Source organism: Anser brachyrhynchus (assembly GCF_964034855.1).
Source record: "Anser brachyrhynchus genome assembly, chromosome: 1".
Taxonomy (NCBI): domain Eukaryota; kingdom Metazoa; phylum Chordata; class Aves; order Anseriformes; family Anatidae; genus Anser; species Anser brachyrhynchus.
Genome location: NC_137694.1, coordinates 116,080,125 through 116,103,793, shown reverse-complemented (window position 1 = coordinate 116,103,793; position 23,669 = coordinate 116,080,125). Strand labels below are relative to the sequence as shown.

The following is a 23,669-nucleotide window of genomic DNA, read 5'->3' as shown; positions in this document are numbered from 1 at the left end:
TCAATCCCAAACTGTGCTCTCTGGTTATAACTGTAATCATCAAAGCGATACTCAATAACCTAGAATTAGCACTTCTACTTAATCCTACACACCGACGTGGGAGGCAAAGAGGAGGAGAAGAGTGTAGTTCTGTTGCAGCTAGATAAACATGTATTAAGGATTAGTACAGAGGTCAAAATTAGAACTATTAGAACTAAAACTTAAAAAAAAAAAAAAAAAGAAAGCTTCATCCCCCAAATAAAAAATACTTACACAAGTAACTGCAAAATAAAATGTTTTTCCTTCGCATTACCTGTGAATATATCTAATAATCAGGGATCAAATCTTGTATGTCCTACAATCTTTCAGAATTTTGGTTCATGTGAACAGGCTCTTGTTGAATGTATGTGTAACAATTACTCTATCTTAACCTTACATGGGATCTCTAATGCACTCAAAAAAGCTTAATTAATATGATTGAATATAAGAATTATGAAATCATTTCACAGAAATATAGAAAAAGTAGGTTATAAGGGACCTCTGCAGGTCTCTAGTCAAACCTTATCAGTGCCAAGCAGTAGGGAACAGTCACTTCCCTCATCCTTCTTGATATTTTATTACTAATGCATCTCAGTATACATTCATCTTCCACTGATTTAAGGGTACACCACTGAGCCATGTGCACTTGCTGTCTGTAGAACCCACAGATCCTGTTCTGCAGAGCTGCTACCTAATGAGTTGGTCACCTGCCTGCACTGATGCATGGCTTGCTCTGCCCCAGGTGCAGGAGCTTGCATTTGTCCTTGTAGAACTTTATGATGCTCATAGCCCATTCCTCTTGCTTGTCAAGATCCCTCTGAATAACACCCCTACCAACCTTGTGCACCAACTGCTCCTTCCATTTTGGTGTCATCCAGAGGCTGGCCATGTTAAAAGTCCCTTATGAAATGATTAGACAACATTGGCCCCAGAAGGTATGAACCCCTGGCACCACCATTAGACTCGAAACCGCATACCCTTCAAGCTCAAAGGTCCAGACAGTTCTTCACCCCTCCGTACAGTCTACCTATCTAGTCCACTTGTCCTCTCTTTGCCCACAGACCTCATTCACAGGCCCAGTCACTTCATTGTAGAAGATTGCCAGATTGGTAAAGCATGATTTTCAAAGGGCTGTTCCTGATCATGTTCTTGTCCTTCATGTGTCTGGAAATATCTTTTCAAGAATTTCCTGCACAGTTTTGCTCAAGGACTGAAGAAAGACTAATCAGCTTGTAGTTTCCTAAATCCACCTTCTTGTCTATTTTAAAAGGAAGGCATATCATTTGCCTGTTTACAGTCATCAGGGACCTCCTCATCTATTTTGATTTTTAATATTCTCATGTTCATTATTCTCATTTTTAAATTTTAGATTTCCTTCCACTTTGAATATCCTTGTCTCTTGCTGCTAACTTGGCTGCTTCTCAGTGTATAACTTGATTTTTCTATGTGAATAGTCTTTCATCAGATGATTACTTGGCAATCTTTTCCAAATTTGTGTCATATTTCTAGAAGGCTTATATTTCATTTGCAAAGCTTTCTCCCACAGAAAGTAGGTGTACAGCATCCCAGTCCAAAAAGTGGTTTTGGAATTTTCCTTTTAAAAATGTTACATTCCTTCCCTCAACAAATACTTTATCTACATTCTTTTTGTGTGTATGTGTACTAGAATAGGAAGCTACATCATTTGGAGAAACTTTTAATTCATTTTCAGCAAAACAAAAGTAAATGTTAATAATTTTAATCATTCTCGTGGCAAATGTTTGTTGTGTGAGTCACTCTGCACAACTGGAGTCCATAAGGTTATCTGGGCATATATAGTTATTCACAGGAATATTAAAGCACCTCAGTTTTAGTTTGAGTTACTTCTAAGTCCTTAACATGAGCTGTTTTCTTCTGATATTTTCAGTTGGATATTTTTGCTACTAGTCATACGTACAAGGTAACTGCTGCTTTTGAAGTGAACAGGAGTTTTTCCTACTCGTTTCAGTGAGGAATACATTCAGGTCCTTAATTAAATTTTATCACCTACATCACATCAGTCTTCATGGAAGAACCATAGTATAGTGATATTCTCCTCATAGACGTATGAGGGACAAATGTTGTAAATGTGAATTAACAGCATTAACTATCACATAATCAGTATTTTTTTTAAGACAGATTTCTGATTGACTTGCAACGTGACAGTAGTCACTTGAATGAAATTATTACAATTTCCATCTGCTAATAAGAGCACAGCAAGAGCCTTACAAGTAATTCTGAAACAAATATACCCCTTCTCTGCTTTGCTTTTGATCAGCTGTTTCCTCCAGCTTCTTTCTTAGCTCCAGTAATACAAGTGTCTCTAGACTATACCCTAGGCCACCAGAGCTGTTTTAGGTACTGCAATAAACTAAATAGTCATGATGTACTCCCCAAGTTGTTGATCTTTCCCCCACCTTCTTTTCCCTATGCTCCTTCTGCTCCTTATATCTGCATTAAAAAAAAAAAAAAAAAAAAAAGATTTTTTTTTTTCTTCATTCAGTTTGTCAAGGCTGCTCAACAAAGTATTTTATCCCCACTGGTCCTCTGTAAACATGCCATAGCTGCCCTCCACACAGGGATAGAATTCCCATACCCCTCCTGAAGGCACTCATCTCTTTTTGTACATTCCTTGATGAGAAAGTTCACGGCTATAGAGGCATATTAAAAAGTGAACCAATTCTCCTGATATGAAGAGTAGACAAATTCTAATTTTCCCACATTAGAAGGAAATAAACTCTGTCCTCTAGTATATGCCGAGGGCAGGAAGGCTCTGCAGGAGGATCTGGATAGGCTGGAGCGATGGGCTGAGGTCAACTGTATGAAGTTCAACAAGGCCAAGTGCCAGGTCCTGCACCTGGGGTGCAACAACCCCAAGCAGAGCTACAGGCTGGGAGATGAGTGGCTGGAAAGCTGCCTGGCCGAGAGGGACCTGGGAGTATTGGTTGATAGTCAGCTGAATATGAGCCAGCAGTGTGCCCAGGTGGCCAAGAAGGCCAACAGCATCCTGGCCTGCATAAGAAACAGTGTGGCCAGCAGGTCTAGGGAAGTGATTGTGCCCCTGTACTCGGCTCTGGTGAGGCCGCACCTTGAGTACTGTGTTCAGTTTTGAGCCCCTCGCTACAGGAAGGACATGGAGGTGCTCGAGCGAGTCCAGAGAAGGGCGACCAAGCTGGTGAGGGGTCTGGAGAACAAGTCTTACGAGGAGCGGCTGAGGGAGCTGGGCTTGTTCAGCCTGGAGAAGAGGAGGCTCAGGGGCGACCTTATCGCTCTCTACAGTTACCTTAAAGGAGGCTGTAAAGAGGTGGGGGTTGGTCTGTTCTACGTGCCTGGTGACAGGACGAGGGGGAATGGGCGAAAGTTGCGACAGGGGAGTTTTAGGTTGGATGTTAGGAAGTACTTCTTTACCGAAAGGGTTATTAAGCATTGGAATGGGCTGCCCAGGGAGGTGGTGGAGTCACCATCCCTGGAGGTCTTTAAAAGACGTTTAGATGTAGAGCTTAGCGATATGGTTTAGTGGAGTACTTAGTGTTAGGTCGGAGGTTGGACTCGATGATCTTGAGGTCTCTTCCAACCTAGAAATCTGTGATACTGTGATACTGTGATACTGTGATATGCCCTCACCTACACTGAAATTGTTTTCATTCACCCACTGGAATCATAAATTCTTTCTCCTACCAGAATGACACACTTTGTCTCCAAGATCATGCAGGGGTGAAGTGCTAAGAAACACTTCAGAACCACAGGCAGACAGTGTACTCCATTTTCTAAACAAAAAGAAATTATAGCCCTTATTAACCTGTACACCTTCTACAGACAGTGGGACAGGATCAAAGAACACAGTCCTTAACATTTAAAAAAAAAAAAAAAGTTTCATCTTAGGAAGCAAAGCAGCAGTATCAGGACAATGACTGAGAAGTCAGTTGCAGATCTCTGTTTATTCTCTCTCATACTCATCAAGGACTCTGAGATGACACATGTTCTGTTTAAAGTCAAATAATGTTTTTTCCTAATTACTAACACTTTGAACTTTTAATTAGGTTCTCAAATGAAGCTCTCCTGCCTCTAGCAATTCCTACAGAAATAAAAACATTTCAAGCTTAGCAAAGCACTAACGTAGATGCAGCATACAACAGCTTGCAGCTCCACAGTAACAGTGTAGTAAAAGGAAGATATGATGAAAAGAGATACAGGCCAAACTAACTCTTGATTTGCATGTCATGCAATCTTACTGTGTGCTATATGGAATGAATCTTATATTGGAGGACAGAAACAGAGTTTTGCTTGAGTGCAACAAACCCATACCAGGTAGAAATTGTATCCCTACAGAGCTAGTTCCTCAAGATGGGTGAGTACAGGTATGGAAAACTGATCCAAGGATGAAATAGAATGCCTGGTTCTCTGCTGGCATAGATGATATAGCTGCTTTGCACTGTGCTGGTTGGTTCCTAGCACCTTCGGTCTAGTGCCATGAGTGGAGAACACCACATTCCAGAACCTTCCAGTATGATCTCCATCTGCTGATCATACAGCTCTGCTCACTTGGGGATTCCTGAATGACAGAACGATGTCATGGTCAGTGGTTGCAAACAGTCAACTATTCAAACCAAACCAGGGCCACAGGAATCTACTGCTAAGTACACAATTATGCATGCTTTTTATCAGGACACTTAATTAAAGTAAAGGGTTGCAGCAATTTTTTACCCAGCAATTTTTGCCCAGTACAATTATCTTCTAATCCAAAAAAACCCTGTTAAAGAACCTCACTTTCTTAGCTGTGATAAACTGAGGTTGTTCACCTTTATGATGAAATTCAATGCTCCATTCCACTGTCACTTTCCTCATCAAGCAGTTCCTGCCTTTCCATGCTGCTGCAGTATTATATAACCAGCCATGGGCAAAAGCTGGATGCAAATCCAGCTTAAGAGCCAAGCTCAATGCAGCAGAGCCATATTCATTTACCTGTTTGGAGAAAGGTACAAATTCTCAGTTGACAAGTTCTCTTTAAAAAGTAACAGTTTTTAAGTGACATAAACATGTTTTTCCCGTGCCTCAAACTCTGCAGAGTCACATACATCCCTGTGAAAATCAGGATGGAAATATTTGGTATCCATTTTGCAAGAATGTGAACAGCATCCAGAAACACTAGCAACACACCATATTGGCATTAGCATGAAGTGAAGTAAATCCTTCTTCTCAGTAAGACTAATTCCCCAAGGTGCCACACATGCATGTGCAACATTTGCACATACTGGACATGATGCACAGGAGAATAAGTGACAGAGTGACAGATGAGGTTAGTGCTTCGTCTCAGGTCTTGGACTGGATTTCCAAGAGATGTATTTCCCTTTCAGTGGGGGTTGAGAGGGAAAAGATATTGGAAGTGTCACTTAATGGAATTGTGTAAGACTCATGAAAGAAAACTGCAAAAAATGAGCCATCAGATGAATCAATGATCATAAAAATTTCACAGGAAACCTCTACAGTCAGTAGATACTTGTATAGGTTTTGCAGCAGTACCAGTAACAGAATAGAAGGAAGGATAAAGTTGGCTGCATTCATCTTTGGAAACATTTTCTAGCTCCTGAGTAATTATCAACGGATATCAGGAACAGTAACATTGTCCAGGTGGGCATAAAAAAAATAATAATAAAATAAAATAAAATAAAATAAAATAAAATAAAATAAAATAAATAAAATAAAATAAAATAAAATAAAATAAAATAAAATAAAATAAAATAAAATAAATAAAATAAAATAAAATAAAATAAAATAAATAAAATAAAATAAAATAAAATAAAATAAAATAAAATAAAATAAAATAAAATAAAATAAAATAAAATAAATAAAATGGTTTATTCCAGGTCTATTACCAAATGACTCTTCAAAAATCCAGGAGATGTGTTACCACCAAACAGCCTGTGTCTGAACAAAGTAAATGAAAAGTTACTCGGGCTTATTTGTGTCACTACCCACACTTCTTACTCCAGCAACTGTTACTACCTTCAATAAACAGATCAAAATTAATCAAGAAACTCAGAGAGCTGCAGCAAAAGTCTAAGGGAAATAACAGGAACATGAACATCAAGAAAATGATCTTGATCTTGGCCCGTTCTTTTAGTGAAGTTCCAAGCTCATGAAGGGATAAGGACTAGCACTCAGACCCAGCTGCTCAGATGGTATAAAATGGGATAGACTTTGGATTCTTTGACCACAGAATGCTGTTCCCTGAACTAGTGGAAAGAGGAGTGTTGTCTCCTCAAGACAAAGAAAGAGCACCTTTGCTTATAAACTTACTGGAGGAGGATTTTATCTGTCTTTGAAGGGAAGGATGACAGAAGCTTTTAGTTATGTGCAAACTTGAATGACTTTGACAAGGACTTGGAATCAAAAGGAAGAGAAACCAGTGAATTATGGACCATTCACCTCACCTTAAGCTCCTGGAAAAAAATAAAAACTAGTTTAGGTGCTAGTTTTGGTTTTGTCAACAGCACATTGCATCAAGCCAATCTAATTTCATTCCATAGTAGATCAATATAGGCTAGGAAAGAAGCTGAGAAGGTCATATTTTTTAACCTTGTGAAGACATTGCCCTGTCTGCCACAGTATTCTAATAAGGAAGCAGTGAAACTTGGTCTAAAAGAAATTACCTAATTATGGTTACAAAACTATTTATAAAAGTGTGCCAAAGAAGAGTTATCAGTTGATAACTGCCAGTGTGAAAGGATAAAGATATGCAATTCACTCGGAAGAGAGAAGAAGCAATATGATTTATTGATAACAAAGCTTATGTGACTTAACAAAGATTCGGTGACGGCAAGGTACACTTGATTATAACTGTCATTTGCACCTAATTACACACTATATAAAAAACACCATATACTAATCAAAGACACTAAAGGAATAACATTATATACTACATAAAGACTGTGTAAGGAACTGGGTTAGGTGACATTACATCAAGAAAACCCTCCTATTGAGTCATGAGGTTCAGAGTGGACACCCTTGCTTTCTAAACTCCTTGAACCAAAGAGGTAAGGAGCATAGGTGTGACTGAATTCACTCCTAGTCCCCGACTTGGTCAATGGTTTATGTCTAAACAATAATATACATTATGTGAATCCTTTATGCTACTTACCTAAAATTATAAAGTGCAATCAAAAAGCACCATTACAGTGCATGAGCATGCTGTTTCTTTCCCAATCCACTTACCAATTATCTGTAGCAACAAGGGTCCTCTCAATCTGCAGAAGTAACCTTCGTAGGCATCCTTGCCCAACCAGAGGTCGTGGTGTGCAGCCCGCTGTCATGTCAGGAAAGGTCAAAGGGCTCCTGGGATGCTCACTATTTATGGGGTAAGATGATTGACTTAAGGTCATGTTTGCATACAAATGTTATCTTCTTTCAAATTAGGCTTGAGTCATATTTTCTTCCAAATTTGGCCAACACTGGAGTGGGGTGGGTGGGTAGGGATGCATTGCTCAAATTAGCCCTTGGCTATTTGTCTTCTGTCTTCCCCAGATCCAGGATACAACATGATCAGGCACACCACACATATCCATCACAACTGCCATTGATGGTTATTTCTTTAGGCCAGATGCTCTGCTTAATGCAAGGAGTTGGGAGTTCATCATTACATAAATTGTACCTACAGAGTATGATAGTATGTCAGAGGGTAAGGTTAGCAATCCAAATGGCCTTGGCAAAGTGATGAAAAGGTCTGAAAGAATAGAATCCAGTTCAATAGCAACAAACACAAGCCATTCCACTCAAACAAGAATAATTGGCTATAAAAACAAAGGACCGGGAACAACCAGAGAATAACATAGCTTTCCTAAACATGCTAGATCTTCCATATTCCATCCTGAAATATATGTTTCTCTGTACTCTTGGGAGTTAGGCACAAAATAATCAGTGCATCCCACTCCTGACAGCAAGCACCTAACAGCAAGGTTTGATCATGCCTGATGGCTTTTTAACATTCTTTCTTATGCTTTGCTTTCACAGAACATTTTCTCTAAAGAGCAAAGTTGTTTTGCATTGTTTTTAGCCAAATGCTTCTTCAGCGTGTTCAGTACTTCAGAAATGTAGGACAGCTGTTTTACCAAGTTGCCTATAAATTACAAGAGACTGATTGCATGTGCCAGAAGCATCCTGCCCTATTAGCAGATGTTGAGAAAGGATTAAGCATGCTTGGCTGCCTCACTGAGACATTTGGAGGAAGAGGAGGTAAGAAGAGGCCTTTAGCAAGAAAGGCTCCAGAACACTGACTGAGTCACCCTGGGCCTGAGACCCCAGGGACAGCTATGACTGGGGAGGAGCCCTGATGCCAGTCCTGAAATGTCCTTGTCTTGAAGTCCGTACAACATGTGGGCTGCATAGGAGAACAGGCTGGGAAAAGCATCAGCTCACAAAAGCATGTTCTGATAAAGATGATGCTAAATATCCATGTTGTTTTCAGTCATGCATATTGAAGAAATTGATTGTTCCTTTCTCATTTTTGAGTGACAATCACAAAAAACAGATGTTACACTGTTATTTTTTGTCACTGGCACCTAGCCCCCTGGCAAGGTTAAAGCAAGTCTTTTGGTATCCTTAGAACAGTAGGGCAGCAGAGCTGCTTCCTTTGTTTACACAATACCATTCTGAATAACGTTTGAGGCTAAGATTTTGTTGCATTGTAATCCATGTTTTGGCAGTCTTCTATTCCACTCCACCCCTCCCCCTCCCCCCCCCCCCCTTCAAATTTGGTATTCCACAATCCTTGCAAAGCCTAGCATGTATATCTGTCACACAGTAAGCTTTGAAGACAAATACATGTAAGATCCTTGACATCTATGACACCCATTTAGCTTCCACTGAAGAAGGAAGGACGTTTTCAGGGTTATCTTTGCAACTTACTTTCTCAGTGTCTTTTTGAATTCAAGCTTCATAAGTAGAGCAGGACAAATAGACTTCAACATTGTGTCATACATCTCATCTGGATACCTAATATAAATGCTTAATTTTACATAAAACATTGACTACTTCTAACGTTAGATGTTAAAGAAGATGTAGAAGTAAAAATGTCAGTTGTTGACAAATAAATAAAAAAAAAAGTCATTTGGAGAATGAGTACTATTAATTCCAACATTGATACACGGAACAAATATTTCTTCTAAATCACCATTCTTTTGCTAGGAGTTGCATGTGATGTCTTTGGAAAAAATAAAAACAAAAGCCTACAAAAATTATCCACCTGTTGATCAGATGTACAACATTAGGAATGTGTCACTGATACAATACAAAGAAGCAGAAGGTTCACTGGACATTAGACATCACTTGTCTTCCATTTTAATTAATTGTCAGTAGGAAAGAAAAAATAAGAAGCCCAAAAATAAACAATGAGCAGCTTACTGCTTCTGCAATCTGCACTTTAAGTTGTAAGATCATGTGATAAAGTACTAGACAGTGCTATATAATGTAAATCCTATAGGTGGGTGTTCCAGCAATAAAATTGGAGATTAGTAACTAGAAAAAAAGAATCGTGATTCAAGGGAGAAGGGGAATGGCTAAGTGGAACAATGATCTGACGCTCTGAGCAATTTTAATGGTTTTTACTATAGTGTTTGCAGAAAGACGATATTTGTTCAAACTTTACCACTTAAAAGTGTTTTTCTGAAATTGAGGAATAAATTGATATCTTTCAACTAAATGGCCCTTGTTCCTCATGTAGCCAGTACTGTAGACACTTTATTTTCTCCCACAAAATGAAAGCTGAGTGAAATAAAAAGTAAAAAGAATATGGAATGAACTCAATTTCCAATTATATATATATAAAGGTGCTAGCTTCCCAGAATGAGTAGGACACCTGTAATATGTTAAAAGCAATTTTATATGACTTGGAATATAAACATCCCCCATCCCCCTAATGCCTGTAGGACATGTAAAGTTACTTTGACAGAGCCCAACAGAAAGATTATACTAATGCTAAAAATCTCATAAAGAGGGAGCATATATAAGTAAGTCACTGTCATCATAAATTAAGCATGCCTGGGACTAACCTCTGGCACTGAGGCACTAGCACCAGACCCTCTCAGTTTCCAAAAGTTATAGTTATGTCCATATTGTTTGTCAGGGATGAGCTCGGGCCCATGTTATCTCCCAGACAATACTTGAGAGTGGGAGACTGCTTGTTGGTCTAGGCCAACATTATGCTCATTGGCCTTCTAACAGTTTAAAATTACAGCCAACTGAGTTCAAGTGGCAACAACATTCATGCACATTTTTTTTACTTACACATGTAGATCTTGGATCTAAGAGACCTAAGAAGCATATTGATTTGAATCATGCCAACTATTCCTTTTTGACCCCGGAAAAGAGAATGTAAGTACTCTGTACTAGTATTTCATCAAGAATGCATAATAAAATGGTCAATAATTGTCATCATTTAAAGTATATCTTAGTAGCAACCAGCCATTTCAGAAACAGCAGTTCTCTGAAAATTAGGAATTTAGAGTAAGCTCGACTGCTTCCTCTGCAGTCAGTGAAGAGGAAATAAACACTTCCTGTCTCAAATCCCATTTTCAGTGGGTTGAAATGATCCCTGAAAGTGCCTGCCTGTTGCCTGCTTATTTCTGCCTTCGTTGTCTGCAGAAGGAGAAGTGGCATCATCATTTAGAAAGAAAAAAAACTAGGTGAAATGCCACCACAATTGCCACCTAAGATTTCTGTACCTTCTGCAGGCTTGGTGAATATATTATCTGTGGTAAATGTGTGCATAGAAAGTTCCGCTGAAAGTTTAATTTGCGGCATTCTGATGAAAGGAAAGAGACCTGATACTAAAGTGATATGGTAAGTTGATGCTAGAATACAGGAGGTCCTGCCTTTTAGCCTTTGTTTAGTATGCTGGACCTTGCCAGCAGTAACAACCTTCTATAATTGGGAGAAATAGATATTTTAAAGGCAGAATGGTGTGGTAAAATAGCTCTTCAAAAACAGTTTGGGAGAATACATTCTTTGTAGCCTCATGAATCATTTGTGAAATATCTGCCTGTACTACTACTAAGGTTTTCAAGCAGCTTTGTACTTTATGAAAATGAACTTGAAGTAATATGGTCCTGATATGAGGATATGTTGTAACTAACTCTTTTTCAGATTTTACTGGACATGTAGTGTGGAGAATAACTGTCAAATACAAATACCAAAACTGGATATTCTTTTCATAAATCTAGAAGAAATATACTAGATTTATCATAGATCTGTATATTTAGTTTACATCTTTCATAGACAAAACTCTGCAAGACATATTTTTAGATTACTGCATGGTTTCATGTGACTTGAACCTATATTTAATCCCAAATTAAAGTAAATAACAATGTTATTCCAAACTCCCAAAAGCTGGGGACCATTCCAGCAGGTAATTCAATACCAAACTGAAGAACTTGATGTTCAGTGGGCAGAAAAATAAAAATATATCTCAACAAAAGAGGTGATTAATTAGTTGAAAAAACATAAAAGTGTCACCCTGGAACCTAGGAGGGACTTCTATCTAATGAAAAGAGAGATATAATTGCATTAAATGTTCCTATAGTTACACATTTGAGAACTCCCTAAAATCAGGTGATTCAAAGGCAACTTAAGAAATTTGTTTAGATCCCCTCTCTCCTCTAGGATGAATGTGGATTTAGAGAAAGATGCTTAACTGTTGGCACACAGGACTGAAGTCCCTAGGACATCTGGTAACACAAATTCCATGCTTCCCATGAATCTGCAGTCAAACCTCAAACATTAATAGCAGCCAGTACTTTTTTCCCTGGTCTGTTAAGACCATAGATAAAATTCTGCTTTCTGGGGCCAGGGCCTGTGAACTAAGGGAAACACATGACTCAAATATACATTTTTTTTCTATTATTGTTAAGAGTAGACATCATCATTCATTCATTTGTTCTTACTTTTATAAAAATCAGTCCATACCAAATAATCCTAGCCTAGTGGCTTGTCTTTGCCAAAAGCATATTTTTTCCAGGCTGTTTTCAGGTTTTGTCAGAACTCAAGAAGTGGTAAATCCACATCATACCTGGCAGCTGTGCCCACAGGTTATTACACAAATATTACTAAACATTTGTGCTTCTCTTTTTGTTTCTATTTGTCTGACTTTAAATTCTCTCGGTTGTTTCTCATTATACACATCTTCCTCCACTGCATCAGAGATATCTATGGTTCTAACTGAACTGCGATTAATTACAAACATGAAATTAAATTGTCAAATAATTCCACATTGATTAGATATGGCAAAGGCTTCCAGGATATGCTGGCCTAAGCTAGGTATAAACCAGAACCTTAAAACAAACCCATATTATCACTCCTTCTAGACCATATGACCTAGTAGTTCATATGCAGATACATGCATTTTGTCATAATTTCCCTTTCTCCCCAGTGTTTTGTAGCTAGCTGTATCTACCTTCAAGTATGCTGCACTGAAGCTTTTTTAAGCCACAATACATTCAGTTATTAGTAAGTACAGAGAAATGCCAGTTCATAATAAGCCAAGATGAAATATTTTAATATCCACTATTTTTTGTCAGTTCTGAAAATGATGAAAGCCTCCCAATGCCATTATAGATTCAGTTCCATGTCTCTGCTTCAACATTGCAAATCTACAAGCAACTCTTATTAACTGTTTTTCTATATTAAAGGTTATATAGTCAGAAGTCTGTGGAGGACTTTGTTTCACTGTAAATAGCAAATTTTCCTCACCAATTTTCAATGTGAATCATTCTTATATTTTTCACTGGTACTGTCAGCATAATATCCCTTGCAAGCATACTAGAGATACTATACTCATAAGTAAAATACAACATGCATAAGAAATATATATTGTTGTCTGGAGAGAAGAATTTTCCTCAAATTCTTTTGCCATACATTGGCTTTTCTATAAACTTGCCATGAAGGGAATTCAGGAGTCAATATGGAAAAAAGAAAGGAATTCACAAAAATCATCAGTAGGAATAACGAGGAAAATGTGTGTAGTAAAATAAAAATGCAAATTAAATGATGGATGGATGGATGGATGGATGGATGGATGGATGGATGGATGGACAGACGGACAGCATGTGCATGTTTGCCCACATGTTTGCGTACATCAGCACATGCAAAGCTATCTCTGTGCATGCATGCACTAGTGTATAAATTCAAAGGACAAAAAATTCAGCAGCCTGACTGTAACTGAGTTTGCAAGAGTCACCCTTCCTGTGACAGTCTATTTCTAGGTATGATCTGCCTATCTGAAGAGGTGATAACACAGCAGACCATAGAGCTATGTGGAGATGCTGAATCAGCTCACATATAGGCAGGCAGGTTCATCCATGTAGCATTATTTAAAAGGCAATCAAGGCATGTGTGTCTGACATTGTTAGCCCCTCATGATGCTGGTAGTGTTACAGTTCTGTCATGCATGCTTCGTAAACATGGATGAGTCCATTACCAGTGAACACCTGAAAGACAAGACAATAACCTGAGATACAGAGCTAAAACAGAGAAAAAAAATAACCTTATTGTCTCAAAGGATTTATCCAACACAACTGACTGCAAGATTTTTACTGCCCCAATTCATTTATTACAGAAAATTTGAGGGAAGATAATGCTGCCACCATGTTCTTCTTAACAGATCACCCTTCTCAATTAAAAAGCAAGCAATGCATCTCTGATGCACAGATATTGCAAAATCTTCAAAAATTCAGAAATCTAATAGGGGTAAAGCAATTCCAGTTGATGACTACGATTGTTTTCTGTGTTTAAAAAGGCAGTGTGTTTTGTTCTTGTAGAATGTTGAACTGTTCTTGTGTGCTGCTGCCATTGAGCCTGCATTATAATGGAAACATAGAAGATGCCAAGCCCCAGCATGTGTTTCTAATTAAGATTCTTCATTTTTTGTTCAGATGTTAGAGGATGACCTGATTAGCCCTGCCAATTATCAGAGCTCAGCTACTGTGACTTCTTATCTTATTCAATAACTACAGTCTGATTTGCGTATTTGGAGAAGAAAGAACCATATACCTCAAAGAATAGGGCAAATGTCCTGAAGTCCATTGACAATGTGGAAAATTTAATGTGGATCATAGGGGAACACTTCCAGCCAGCTTTCTGTTCTCAAGCCTTCCATTTCCTCTCATACATTGTAATAAGCAATTAGCACAGCTCAAACTACAACTTACAGCCTAGCTGTGCAGGCAGATGTCTATTTTTCAGGTACAATTACGTGTAATAGAATTTATTGCAGTAGAATTACCTGAAATTTTAAAACAACAGGAAGATTTATTTCTTACCATCTAGGATTCCTCAGTGATGTTATGAAATAAGAAGAAACAATAAAATCCTTCCTTGAGAATTAGTGTCTTTTGTCAGCTAGCAAGCAGTGTATTATTTAGAGAAAGCAAAAAATACAGAATCAGTGAAAACAACTGGCATGAAGGGTAGTAGATGAAGTGCCAGGTTAAGTTTGAGCTTTGAAAATGCTTTATTAGGTTATGTTCACATGAAAAGTACTTCAGTATGTCTATTAGGTAAATTGTATACAGTTATCAGAAGATACCTTTTTGTACAAGTATTACCTGTACAAGTATTGCCTGGCTATCGGCTCTTCAGGAGGGACAGGCAGCACAGAGGGGGTGGTGGCGTGGCTCTCTACATTAGAGAATCTTTTGATGTTGTGGAACTCCAGGCTGGGAATGATAAGGTTGAATCCCTGTGGGTTAGGATCCGCAGGAAGGCCGGCAAGGCTAGCATCCTGGTCGGGGTCTGTTATAGACCGCCGAACCAGGATGAGGAGACGGTTGAGGAGTTTTATAGGCAACTGACAGAAGTTGCAAAATCGTTGGCGCTTGTCCTCGTGGGGGACTTCAACTTCCCGGACATATCCTGGAAACACAACACGGCACAGAGAAAGCAGTCTAGGAGGTTTCTGGAGAGCGTGGGAGATAGCTTCCTGACGCAGCTGGTCAGTGAACCTACCCAGGGGTGGTGCCCCACTAGACCTTCTCCTCACAAACAGAGAAGGACTGGTGGGAGATGTGGTGGTCGGAAACTGTCTTGGGCAGAGTGACCACGAAATGGTAGAGTTCTCTATTCTTGGCGAGGCCAGGAAGGGGACCAGTAAAACTGCTGTATTGGACTTCCAGAGGGCTGACTTTGAGCTGCTCAGGACGCTGGTTGGCCGAGTCCCTTGGGAGGCGGTTCTGAAGGGCAGAGGAGTCCAGGAAGGCTGGGCGCTCCTCAAGAAGGAAATCGTGATGGCACAGGAGCGGTCCGTCCCCACGTGCCCAAAGACGAGCCGGCGTGGAAGAAGACCGGCCTGGCTCAACAGAGAGTTGCGGCTTGTGCTTAGCAGAAAAAAGAGGGTTTATAATCTTTGGAAAAAAGGGCGGGCCACTGAGGAGGACTACAAGGATGTAGCGAGGCTGTGCAGGGAGAAAATTAGAAAGGCCAAAGCTCATCTGGAGATCAACCTGGCTACTGCCGTTAAAGACAACAAAAAATCCTTTTACAAATATATCAACGTGAAACGGAGGACTAAGGAGAATCTCCATCCTTTACTGGATGCGAGGGGAAACCTAGTTACTAAGGATGAGGAAAAGGCTGAGGTGCTTAATGCCGCCTTTGCCTCAGTCTTTAGCGGCAATACCGGTTGTTCTCTGGATACCCAGTGCCTTGAGCTGGTGAAAGGGGATGGGGAGCAGGATGTGGCCTTCGCTATCCATGAGGAAATGGTTGGCGACCTGCTACGGACCTTGGATGTGCACAAGTCGATGGGGCCGGATGGGATGCACCCGAGGGTACTGAAAGAACTGGCGGAGGAGCTGGCCAAGCCGCTTTCCATCATTTATCGGCAGTCCTGGCTATCAGGGGAGGTCCCAGTTGACTGGCGGCTAGCCAATGTGACGCCCATCTCTAAGAAGGGCCGGAGGGCAGACCCGGGGAACTATAGGCCTGTCAGTTTGACCTCAGTGCCAGGAAAGCTCATGGAGCAGATTATCTTGAGGGTCATCACGCGGCACTTGCAGGGCAAGCAGGTGATCAGGCCCAGTCAGCATGGGTTTATGAAAGGCAGGTCCTGCTTGACGAACCTGATCTCCTTCTATGACCAAGTGACGCGCTTGGTGGATGAGGGAAAGGCTGTGGATGTGGTTTACCTTGACCTCAGTAAGGCTTTTGACACCGTTCCCCACAACATTCTCCTCAAGAAACTGGCTGCTCGGGGCTTGGACTGGCGTACGCTTTGCTGGGTTAGAAACTGGCTGGATAGCTGGGCCCAGAGAGTTGTGGTGAATGGAGTCAAATCTGGTTGGAGGCTGGTCACTAGTGGTGTCCCCCAGGGCTCGGTACTGGGGCCGGTCCTCTTTAATATCTTTATCGATGATCTGGATGAGGGCATCCAGTGCACCCTCAGTAAGTTTGCAGATGACACCAAGCTAAGTGCGTGTGTTGATCTGCTCGAGGGCAGGAAGGCTCTGCAGGAGAATCTGGATAGGCTGGAGCGATGGGCTGAGGTCAACTGTATGAAGTTCAACAAGGCCAAGTGCCGGGTCCTGCACCTGGGGCGCAACAACCCCAAGCAGAGCTACAGGCTGGGAGATGAGTGGCTGGAAAGCTGCCTGGCCGAGAAGGACCTGGGAGTATTGGTTGATAGTCAGCTGAATATGAGCCAGCAGTGTGCCCAGGTGGCCAAGAAGGCCAACAGCATCCTGGCCTGTATAAGAAGCAGTGTGGCCAGCAGGTCCAGGGAAGTGATTGTGCCCCTGTACTCGGCTCTGGTGAGGCCGCACCTTGAGTACTGTGTTCAGTTTTGGGCCCCTCGCTACAGGAAGGACATGGAGGTGCTCGAGCGAGTCCAGAGAAGGGCGACCAAGCTGGTGAGGGGTCTGGAGAACAAGTCTTATGAGGAGCGGCTGAGGGAGCTGGGCTTGTTCAGCCTGGAGAAGAGGAGGCTCAGGGGCGACCTTATCGCTCTCTACAGTTACCTTAAAGGAGGCTGTAGAGAGGTGGGGGTTGGTCTGTTCTCCCACGTGCCTGGTGACAGGACGAGGGGGAATGGGCGAAAGTTGCGACAGGGGAGTTTTAGGTTGGATGTTAGGAAGTACTTCTTTACCGAAAGGGTTATTAAGCATTGGAACGGGCTGCCCAGGGAGGTGGTGGAGTCACCATCCCTGGAGATCTTTAAAAGACGTTTAGATGTAGAGCTTAGTGATATGGTTTAGTGGAGTACTTAGTGTTAGGTCGGAGGTTGGACTCGATGATCTTGAGGTCTCTTCCAACCTAGAAATCTGTGATACTGTGATACTGTGATACCTTAGGTTTTAATTTCAATTTGTGGTCACATTCAGACTGCGTCATGAAAACCTTTTTTAAAGCTCTTCTAGATACTACAAAGGCATCAGCCACCTCTCCTCACCCCCTCTGAAGACATACACATACATATCTTGCAGCCGTTTTCGGTGTCTCATCTTGCACCAGCAACATGAAAGAATAGCAAGAGAGATGAGGAGAAGAGGAGCAAGTTCACCAGCTGAGAAAGCAAATGTTTTTAGAATAGAGCTGCATACGCAAAGACTTAGCCTGGAGGTGGGTGTTAAGATAACTTTTTAAAAACTGACAGTAAAAATGCAGTGCCCATAAATGGTGGGCCAGATGGTTGTCTTTCTGCTGTAACAGGTTATGCTTCAAATACTGCAACGCATATGTATTTGGTGTGTGAGATGATTTTTCCTCTTGGTGACATATATTCCTAGCCATTGCACCCAAAACTTTCTGTATTGATAACACCATAGATAGACTGGGAGTTTTCCAGGCATTGGGATCACAGGTTTACACTTTCTTGACAAGGGTGTCCATAATCTTGCTTTCTCCTTGTGGTTACCCCAGGCAGCCTCTAACACACTTACACATATTGAACCATATTTTTACTGTGAAGAAGATCATGTCAAACAGGACTGAAAAGACTATGTATTTGGGGCTCGTGAAGATATTTACTGCACCTCATGAAATGAAGGATGACTTCTCATCCCTCATCATACTGCCAACAAGTTAGATCTCTGGGTTCAGACCTTTGTCTGAATTCCCCATCTAACCAATCAAAAGAGACAGAGTGATTCCCCACGCCATCTTTAGGAAGGAGTAAAGCTGTGCAGAAGTAGAATGCTTAATTTCAGCATAAGTAGATGCTTAATTTTCAGGTGTCTGAAGTGAAGGCTGTCCTGAGAGTGTTTACACAGTGCCTTAGTGCAGGAGAGAAAGCCTCCTATAAATGCTCACCCTGACATACTACACAGTATATTCCCAATGGGGACCACTCCAGCCTAAGCAAACACAACCTGACTCTCTGGGAATCTAACAGAGTTAAAAATAAAAATAAATAAAATCTTTAGTTTGAAAAATATATTATGATGTGTGTGACTGGAATTGTTAATTTGTTTCATTGAGGTTTAAAATGTCTTCACCTTTGTCTTTCAAAATCTTTTTCAAAAATAATTTTACTCCTGGAGCAAGCTTTGCAGAGTTATGTGGGATTACAGTTATGAAGATTGTACTCTGCTAGAACTCACTAGCCTGAGTTGCACTTGTAACTCCCACAGACTTGCACTAGAAATTTTAGGCTCATCAGTCTCAATGTAACTTTTCAAAGTGTGATAACAGAACCCATGTCACTCAGATGTTTTTACATATTAAACTGCATTTTGCTGAAGTCTAGATCCTGAAGTCTCTCTTGTTACTAGTCCTTTCCAGTAAGGTTGCTTAACTGAAAGTAGGAAGGCTTAAGGAGTAGGTAATTAGTGTGCTTACTGTGGGAGGGAATTTGAACAAACAAAAGAAAAGCAAAAGGAGTTATAAGCTTCTGTGTAACCATGAAGGGAAAAAAATAAGAAAATCCCTTTTTACTGTATCTTAGGGAGGTTCATCACATCATGTTTCAATAACAGGAGTGTTCTCAAGAAAAAAAGAGGCAGGAATGTACAAGGTTCTGTCTTTAGACTCCTGCTGAGCAATAATGGAAGTATAACTAATTAAGGGCCTGAACAAGGGCTCATTGAAGCCAAGTGAAAGCCTCCCACTGATTTCAATGGGTCTTGGATCAACTTTAAATGTGTAGAGTGTAAATATGACTGCATTAAAAACATGATGAGCCAATGTCTGCTTTCAGTCAGGGTGGTTATATTATGCCAATCCTCACCCAGAGCTGGTTCACAGCTTCCCAGGAGAATCAAAGGTTAATATTCCAAAATGGAGAGCTTGAGCCAAGCTACTCCTGATCTGAAATGGGTAATGGGCAAAGCTGGTAGAGAAAGGACTTGGTGAGACAGGCTTGCTGCTGCTCCTGCCCCTGAATGGATGAAGGACAAGAAATTAATACCTCTGCAATTGTTTGTCCCCATCTCCTTGTACATACCCATCTCAAGCAGCCTGAATTTCCAGAGCTTTGGCTAGATCAAGCTGCAAGTCAAACACAATTTTTGAAATTCCCAGTAGTTTAGTGTCTACTTTTCCTGTGCATTTGCCTGTACATAAAGCCAGTCCTGCTTTCACCAGTGACAATGATCTTTCTATCACACCAATCAGGTAGCCCTTCTTTCTTAACTTGTAAGAACTGAAAGCCAATGACTCTATCAGGGAATGACACTGATTTTATAATTACTTTTAGCTCAGAGTCCTTACTATTTTAATGCTAAACAGTTTGTAAAGAATGGAAAATCTTTAAGTGCATTATATATTAGCCCCCTCAGTTTCCCAAAATATTTCTTTTTAACTCCTTAGCTATTTACAGTATATATTAGCCTGCTTCTTAGTCAATGGATATCCTCCCCAGTTCCCAAGTGTGGTCTGACTTCATATGCACAAACTTCATATGTCTGTTCCTGAGTTTTCTAAGGACTGTTACAGAGGGGACTGTAAATGTTGACTCAGCAATGTCATAGGAAAAAAAAAAAAAAAAACTAGTTTGAAAGGCTATTAGCAGTCCAAATAAGAGTTTGGAGAACCAAACCTTTGATTTTCAGTGTGTTACTCTTCTCTTTTGCATCTTGTTAAACACGTAATGTCAAGCTGCCCAGGAGCCTTCTTGCATACATATCTTAAGAGCAGCCACATCTTTTCTCTACCCCAAAACATAAGTAGACAAAAGCCTACCCATGCAACAAACATCTGTTTACTCTCTTGTATTCTGATTCATTGGAAAAGACTTGCAGAAGAAATGTAATATGTTGACAAGTGGGAGGCGGGTTCACTCAACTGTGACTAAAAATTATCCATGATGAAAAAAATATGTCTTCTTTCCATTCCTGTGGTAATTCTAAGCTGTAAAATGATTGCTCTTTTCCCACAAAAAAAAAAAAAAAAAAATTAAAAAAGGGGCGGGGACAGAGTGAATTAGTGAGAAAACAAGAACTTGTCAAAAATTTATGGAGTTAGGCCTGTTATTAAAAGAATCAGTTTAAAGTCATGGACTCTGCCAAATTTAACACCCTCTTCAGCCTACTGAAAGAGCAAAATTGAATTAGTAGACTCCTTTGCAATGGCAAATATTTTAAACATCTGAAATGCTGGAACTCTACATGCTATGCAAATCAGATATAATCCTCTGTACTCTAGTTCTAATCAGAATAAAAGCACATCCTCAGTTCAAGCCAGAAAACAGAAAAGTTGGGCAAACACACAAGAGCATACATTATGCAAGTTGGAATGAATAAATAAATAAATAAATCTTATTTTCCAATGACCAATAGAAAAGGAAAAATAGAGTCAGGTGTCAATCTGTTGTTTTTTTTGTTTTATTTTGTTTTTGAACAATTTCTTATTTTATTAATTGGTTAATGAATGGTACAGCTGAATTCAAAAACCTACCTTATAAACATGCAGTATGCACACAAGACTAAACTGACCCTGATGGGAAAACAGATATGATTGATAGTTGATCTTTATAAGATAGATTGTAAAAAAGTAAGTGATTTCATACTGTTGTTTGTTCTCTGGGGTAACTCGTAACATTACCTTAAGTTTGTTCAGATTAACTCCTTAGGTACTATTTTACATATACTTTCTTTTTAATCAATGATCTATTGCTCACTAGTTGTGATAATCCTTTTTTTCTTGAGAAACAAAGAAGTAAACATGAAAAAAAAAGATTAAATCAAGAATAAACAAAAAAGTCAGAGACAGTAAAGAACCTTTAGAAAGAAAAAATAAATGTCTCTAGAACAAAAAAGAGGAGATTTTTCCCCTTAGACAAGATACAACATGTGTTCTGAATGAGCGTATAAAAATGTTGATCAAAGAAAAATATATATCTCACTTCACAAATTGATTTATCCTCATAGTTCTAAACCTTCACACTGAAAGTATTCTGAAACCTTATGTCACTATTACCATTACCTTGCTGTCACCAACTGAAGTCCAACAATGTCTACTAATGAATGAATTAATCATTCTATTGCCCTGTAGGAAGTGATAATGCAGTTTGAGTCCTGATATCAAGTAAGAGTTGGTATCACACATATGATAGCTAGAAAGATAGACAGACAAACAGACATTTGTATATACACATACATATATGTATCTTTTATTGTGAAAAAGTATGTGACAATAATCCTTCCTTTAGACCAGTGCAGCAGATGGTGATTTTGGATATCACAAGCAAACCCTAGCTCTGTGTTTAGGTAGATTTATTCAAGCTCAACATGGTCAAATACAAATATCTCTTTTCTTAGAAGTTTTTTGGATAGAAGACAGATCTCAGTGCAAATATCTTTAGACTATATTTCATAAATGAACAAAGATTTGGAAAGGGGAAGCTCCTTATTTTATCCAAATTAAATGATACATCTATAATCCAAATCAGTCCATTTATTTTTAGACAAAAGTGAACACCCTAGGGGATACATGAAAAAGCTGTGTAGATTGGTTTGTGTTCTAGCAAGTTCAGATATTTGGCCCACAGCCTAAAGTGATTACTAAGCAGAAATAAAATGGATATTTCAAAGTTCCATTTGACTTATAAATCTTTGTTTAGTAAGAAGTACTATTGACATTTGTTACTGTTAAATTTTAATTAGTCCAACTTGAAAAGTCAATGTTTTAACCTAATGATTTTTGAACAAGAAAAAAAAAAAAGCAGAACACATTGCTGGGCAATTGATAAGGAATGATAAACACAGGAATTCAGGATACAATTTTGCTACTACAGTTTTTCTATTTAACATCTTTGTCGGTAACGCAGAGAGTAGAATCAAGTGCAACCTCAGCAAGTTTGCCAATGACACTAAGGTGTGTGGTGAGGTTGACATGTGGAAGGGAAGGGATTCCATCCAGAGGGACCTTGCAGGTTTGAGAGAACCTCATGAAATTCAACAAAGTCAAGTGCCAGGTCCTGCATCTGGGTTAGGGCAATCCAAAATGCAAATACAGGCTGGGCAGAAAAAGGATTGAGAGCAGCCATGAGGAGAAGAACTTGGGGGTGCTAGTTGATGAGAAGCTCAACATGAGCCGGCCAACTGTGCTTGCAGCCCAGAAAGCCAACTGTATCCTGGGCTACATCAAAAGAAGCACGGCCAGCAGGGCAAGGGAGGTGATTCGCCCCCTCAACTCTGCTCTCACGAGACCCCCTATGTGGAACACTGTGTTCAGCCCTGGGTTCCCCAGCACAAGAAGGACATGGACCTTTTGGAGCAAGTCTAGAGGAGGGCCATGAGGATGTTCAAAAGGCTGGAGCACCTCTCCTATGAAGGCAGGCTGAGGGAGTTGGGATTCAGCCTGGAGAACATAAGGCTGTGCGGAGGCCTTATAGATGCCTTTCAGTACCTACAGGGGGCCTATAACAAAGCTGGAGAGGGAATCTTTGTCAGGAAGTGTAGTGAAAGGACAAGGGGTAGTTTAAAAACATCTTTAAGCTAAAAGAGGGTAGATTTAGATTAGATATAGGGAAGAAATTATTTACTATGAGGTTAATGAGGCATTGGAACAGGTTGCCCAGAGAAGCTGTGGATGCCCCATCCCTGGAAGTGTTTAAGTGCATGCTGGATGGGGCTTTAAGCAACCTAGTCTAGTGGGAGGTGTCTCTGCCCATGGCAGTGGGGCTGGAAACAGATGATCTTTGAGGTCCTTTCCAACCCAAACTATTTTTTTTATTCTCATATACACCAAAAATTAATAGCAAATGAACAAATTTTGTTGAGATTATGTCATCATTTGTATTGGCTATTTTTACACCACAGATTCCTACCAACAAGGCACTGTTTAGAGATTTGACAACTTGCTGATATAGCTGTTCTGACAGTATTTCTTAGGACATATCCACTTAATCAAAAATTCATATCTGTAATATCATGTCTTATTTCACTTGAGACACATGAAGTCGTCACAGAGAGGACACCTCTTATTGCAACTCCAGAACCAATTTTCCAGTAAAACGTACAAACATTCCAATAGCAGTAAAGAGATCCTTATACAAGTATAGCCATTAGAATAAAATACATTAACACATACAGTGCAACTATATCACAAATACTTCTCAAAATATATTTCAAAACCATTTTTCAACATTGCCACTAAATACTTGGTGCTAGTTACCACACAGATTACAGCTCACCTTTTGAAGAATTAGTATTGCA

At 39.9% G+C, this 23,669-nt stretch overlaps 1 protein-coding gene across 5 annotated transcripts in view; it reads left to right on the top strand.

The window, feature by feature from the left end:
* The window catches only part of KCNJ6 (potassium inwardly rectifying channel subfamily J member 6), a 164,257-nt gene that overhangs the window by 10,610 nt on the left and 129,978 nt on the right, over nt 1-23,669 (top strand). For 3 of the 5 annotated variants that reach the window (XM_080594087.1, XM_080594084.1, XM_080594085.1), the window contains exon 2: nt 10,323-10,401. The exons of the other annotated variants lie outside the window; for them this stretch is intronic. The gene's annotated coding sequence lies outside the window, so the exon portion shown is untranslated. The remainder of the gene's footprint in view (nt 1-10,322; nt 10,402-23,669) is intronic. 5 annotated transcript variants of the gene reach the window in all.